This window comes from Sminthopsis crassicaudata, chromosome 1 (assembly GCF_048593235.1).
Source record: "Sminthopsis crassicaudata isolate SCR6 chromosome 1, ASM4859323v1, whole genome shotgun sequence".
NCBI lineage: Eukaryota > Metazoa > Chordata > Mammalia > Dasyuromorphia > Dasyuridae > Sminthopsis > Sminthopsis crassicaudata.
Genome location: NC_133617.1, coordinates 283305196 through 283311195, shown reverse-complemented (window position 1 = coordinate 283311195; position 6000 = coordinate 283305196).

Here is a 6000-nt window from a genome sequence, read left to right as displayed (position 1 = left end):
GTCTTCATATATTTTGAAAATAAAAAGCTTTAAAAATATGTAGCAATATATTTGCATTTCAATAATGTTATGTTTCTTACAAGTTACTAAGACAGAGGAATTGAGGAGACAGTGGTTAAATCTAATTTAGCACTGATTTAATCCTACAACAAATAATGGTTTCCTAGTGATATAATGATTGGAGTATATTCAGTGTACAGCATATAAGCAAGAAGCTCTCAGGGACAGACCCACAAGCCCACTCTCGGAGGTGGAGTCAGATTCGTTCCACCTTCCACCTTTGTCCTGGGTGGAGACATTTGGAGGAAGAGAGGCTGAAGCTGGCAGAGGCAAAGGACTAGTGGCAAGAGCTCTTGGAACCAAGAAGAGAGATAGGCATCTAAGAAAGCTAACCAAGTCCAAGGAAGGAAACAATATTTTGAAAGAGAAAATAAATCTGAACTTTAACTCCTGGCTGAATTTGAGGTGATTATTATACTGAAACTGAAACTAAGGCTGTTCCCAGAAGCCCCCCCCGGAAACCTCTCCCAGAGAACTTGTATTTTAGAGAAGACCATTACATTTTGGAGCCTGAACATGGAACAGACACGATCTTTTTTCAGTGGAAGTCTCTGATCCTGATTTCAGTGGAAAAGTCTCCTCAACCCAGAAATTAAGGTGAGTACAACAAGGAAACTTTGTTAAAGGGCTAAAATATTATTTCAGCTGAAATGGGACAGATGTTTAGAAAACATCCTTCTTTTCCAATTCAAGGAAAATATGCAGAGAGCATTGCCAGACTTATAAAAAAATCAAGGCTTAATTATAACTTGGGAGCAGATCATTGATCTTTTAAAAACTGTATAGTACACATCTCCTTGGTTCTCTAAGGAAAAAAATTTGAATCCAGACGAGTGGAAATTAGTAGGAGAGCAACTAGGTGAATACTACAATTCCAATCTAAACTCAATTTCCAAAAATACACTTTATACATACAATTTAATACAACTGGATTTAAGAAATTATATAAGTGTTAGAATAAGGAAAAAGAAGAAAGAATAGGAGGGGGAGATACCAACTAAACTAGGTGAAAAGGATGAAAAATTAGATAAGAATGGAGTTATGTATAATTCTGAGTATGGCACTTCACAGCAGGAGCATTTCCCATCACCTGATCTACCTCCCTCAATTAACCCTTCATGGGTGGAGGGAGAAGGAGGAGGGGGGGAGGCAGTAACATATTTAGAACCACCTATTAAGCAGCCTTATGACAAGATTACAAAAGGCATTGGTTAAGGCAAAAAATGAAGGACAGAATATAACTGATTTAAAAATAAATGCATACCCTGTGACTGAAGAGCTTGGCCTTTCAGGAAAAAAGGAGAAAATACACTTCTTTTGATTTGGAAAAAATTTAAGGATTTGAATAAAGGTTGCACTCTTTATGGGGCTATATCGTCTTATGTTAAGATGTTATTAAATAGTTTGGCTTATGAAATCCTAACCCCTAGTGATTGGAAATCCATAACAAGGACATGTTTAGAACCTGGACAAAACTTGTTGTGGCTTTTCAGAGTATCATTATGTAGGATTCAAGTCAGATGCAATAGGCAAAGAGGAGTTAACATACAAATCACTTTTGACCAACTAGCAGTGAAGGTCAGTATGGAGAGAATTCAGAACAGAATAATTATCCCATAATAGTGTATGAGCAAATTTCTAAGGCTGCAATAAAAGCTTGAGATTCTCTCCCAGAAAAATATGAAGGTAAAGCCTTCACAAAAATAGAGCAAGGTCCCAATGAACCCTTTGCTGATTTTGTAGGACGTTTGCAGACAGCTGTCACAAGAACCATTGGGGGAAATGCAGCTACAGAAGTAATGACCAGACCTTTGGCTATGGAAAATGACAATGAGGTTTGCAAAAGAATTATATGGGGACTACACAAAGATGCTCCTTTAGAGGAGATCATAAGATGTTGTGCTACAGTGGGAACAAACACTTATTATACTTAGATTATGATGAACCTAGGAAGACAGGGTCCCTCTTGTCAAGGGACTTTTAGAGAAAATCGTCGATGTTTTCAGTGTGGGAAAAATAGGAGATCTTAGAACTCATTGTAGATATAGAGATAGAGTGAGAGGACATGGTGAGAGAATAAAACCCAAAACCCTATGTCCAAAATGCCACAAGGGCTTCCACTGGGCCTCATAATGTAGATTGACCCAGGGAAATGAGAAGTGGGGCCCAGTTCCAAGATATCATACAAAAGACAGGTGGGGCATGATGGCAGCTAAGTTTACACCCAGAGAGTCTTTAGAAGGTTAGGACTTTGATGTACTCAATCAGCAAAAAAGCAATCAGATGGAAGAAAGGGATTACATGGTCAATCAACAGAAAAATAATCAGATAGCAGAAAGGGATTACAACTGGGGAGAATACAGGCTTTTTAAACCAACAGAAGGTCAGCTCCAGTATAATGAGGCTTTTTAAACCAATAGCTGCAATCCAATGCAATTGCCAGATGATGTGGAGAGATCCAGAAAGTAGTGAATAGAAGGGACCAGATAGGTTAACTGCTTGGGGAAGAGGATTTGCTTTTATTCCTACAGATGGAGAAGGAAACAGATGAGTGGCAATGAACAAGTGGAGAGAGCAGAAAATGAGAAAAACCTCAAAACAAAGGAGAAGATCTAAGAAACATCTAACACTGAAAGAGCATGGCTGATAATGAGACTGTTGCAGGACTTGAAAACCATCAGGAATCATTGGATTCCCTAACACAAGATGAGACTATTTCAGGCCTTCAAAGCTTGCAGGAATTATTGGATTCCTGGCACATGAACTAATGGACAAGAGATTCGTTTTGGACTATTTCTAGGATTTACAGATCTGTATAATTCCTCATGTTGATTCATGTTATTTGTTGCATCACTACTAGCCTTTCTTATTATGTGTTTATGTAATTTATGTAATTATGTGTAATACCTTCCATCTTGATGGATTTATGTATACCTGTTTCAAGTGAGCCCCTTCAGAAACCCACTAATCTGATTTGATTTCCCATTTCCTTTGGTGTTTTCACCTCCCTTCTTGAGACTTCAGGGAGAGTGTGATCACCTCCTCTTTTTATGGTGTTTTCACTCCTCTTTTGAACAGTCAGGCAAGGCATGATCACCTTCTTTTTGGGGGTTCTCACCAACTTGAGGAGTTAGGGAGCTCATGACCACAAATGTTCTTAATAAAAAAAAAGTGGGATATGTTATGATTCTTATAAGGTACTAAGACAGTGGAATTGATAGAGATAATAATTATCTAATTTAGCATGGTTCAGTATGATTGATCTGATCTTACAAGGAGATGATATGGGCCAGTGGAATTGAAGAGACAATGGTTAAATCTAATTTAGCATTTATTTAATCCTACAACAAAAAATGCCTTCCTAGTGATATTATGATTGGAGTATACTCAATGTACAGCATATAAGCAAGAAGCTCTCAGGGACAGACCCACAAGCCCACTCTCAGAGGCGGAGTCAGATTCATTCCATTTTCCATCTTTGTGCTGGCTGGAGGCTTTGGATTCAGAGGGAGCTAGAGGTAGAAGCTGGAAGAGACAAAGGACTAGAGGCAAGAGCTCTCAGAACCAAGGAGAGAGATAGGCCTCTAAGAAAGCTAATCAGACTATTTTGAAGGAGACAATAAAGAATCTAAACTTTTAGCTCCTGGCTGAATTTGGGGTGATTATTGAACTGAACTGAAACTAAAGCTGCTCCCAGAAGCTCCCCAAGAAACCTGCTCCCAAAAAACATTATATTTTAGAGAAGAATATTACAAAGAAAGCATATATAATAATAGAAGAAATTGTAAAGTCTACAAGGAAGGTGGACTTCCTTGCAGCTTTTCTCTTGTTCTTGGCAATGTATTTATTGCTTTATTTTTTTCTCCTTTCATCCTCTCCCTACCTCCCCCAAGCATGATCTATTTAAGCTGTATGTATATATATATATATATCTGTATGTATATATAAAGATATATACATATGCACACATATATGTACATATACATATATACCTACATAGGCATGCATCCAAAGCAATATTAAATTAGCTGACATATAATGTAGATTTCCCTCATAACTGAATTTTTAAGTTAGACTTTGTCTGATATCAGTGATTATTAACCTTATTTTTTCTAATTAAATTCTACTCGAGTATTTTTATTGTATTTGTGTATATATCTATTTTCTATTCCTTTTATTTTACTTCTCCTATGCATCTCCCTCTTATATTCTCCCCATACCCGTTCTCTTCCTCTTTATCCCATTCCCACTAATCAACACATCTTATTCCACTCCCTAATCTGTAAAGGGCTAAAATTGAGCAAATGCACTTAGATAATGGAGCACGTGAGACTAATTGCCAATTGGATGGTTCTCTATTAATTTGTTTGAAGGTTGACCCTCCCCAACTATTCTATGCTTGACCTTGACTGCAAAAGATCAAGAATAAAGACATTTAGTGATCCTGACTCCAGCTGATTTCTGGGAAGACAGAGTTCCAGCATTTTGGCATCCAATGTGGACCAGACACCTTACTTCTACTGAAGTCCTCCAGTGACCAGGAGATTAGGTGAGTATTCTAATAGACAAATAAGGAACTTACCTTGTTAAGGACTAAACCAGTAATCTCTAATAGCTGAGATGGGGCAGGTGTTAGATATAGACATTCCTTCTGCTTCAGCGGACCCAGCCCCAGCCCCTGCTCCAGTCTCCCCTAGTAGTAATGCTATAGAGGATATAATTAAGATAAGTGAGGAGAAGAGTTTACTTGTAACCTGCCTACAGATTTATAGTCTCTTAGACTCATTGAAAACGCATGTCCCCTGTGTTCTTAAAGGAAGAAAAACTAACTGTAAATAACTGGAAGGTAGTGGGACTTGAAATGAAAGAATTTTACGCAAAAAAAAAATGGGTCTCATTCAATTTCCACAGAGATATTTTATATATACAACATGGTTCAATTAGACTTAAGCTATCAAGCAAGTTATAGGAGAAGGAAAAATTTTAAAAATGAACAGAGGAGAAAGTGTGAGGAAAAAAAGATAGAAGATAAGCAATCTCAAAACCTTCCTGTAGAGCAAGGGGATTTGAATGAGGAATTAGGGTGTGTTGACTCTGATTGTCCTGAAGAGACTTCAACCCCCCCCCCCCCCTAGAGAGCAGATTATTGACTGGCCCACATCAACTCCACCTTCAGGGATGGAGGGAGGAGGAGTAGTGGGAGGGGCAGTGATATCATCAGCACCTCCTCCCCAGCAATCACCAACCCCTATAACTAAATTACAAAAGGGGATTTTTGAAGCGATTAAAGATGGAAAAGAAGTAGATAATGATTTCAAACTTCAAATTTTTCCCGTGACTCAACAGCATAATTCTGCAGGTTAAGAAAATAGAAGATATGTTCCTTTTAATATGGATGTCCTTAAAGACCTGAAAAAAGCTTGCACTCTCTTTGTGGCTACATCAGATTATGTTAAGATGTTACTACACAATTTGGCTTATGAAGCCTTAACCCCTAGTGACTGGAAAGTCATTGCAAAAGTGTGCTTAGAACCTGGACAAAACTTGTTGTGGTTTTCTGAATATAGTGAGCTCTATAGGATTCAAACCCAACAAAATAGTGAAAGTGGAGTTACTACTCCAATCACCTGTGACCTACTAACAGGTGTAGGTTCTTATGCATACGCTTAAGTACAGATTAATTACTCCATAACAGCATTTGAACAAATTGCTGCTGCTGTCAAAGCATGGGCTTCTCTCCTAAGTAAAAATGACAAGGGTGAGAATTTGACAAAAATTGTACAAGGACCAAATGAACCCTTTGCTGATTTTGTGGAACATTTGCAGATAGCTGTCCCATGGACTAATGGTGAAAATGCATTAACACACTTTGGTAAGGCAACTTGCTAGAGACAATGCCAATGAGGTTTGTAGAAGGATTATACTAGGACTACATAGGGA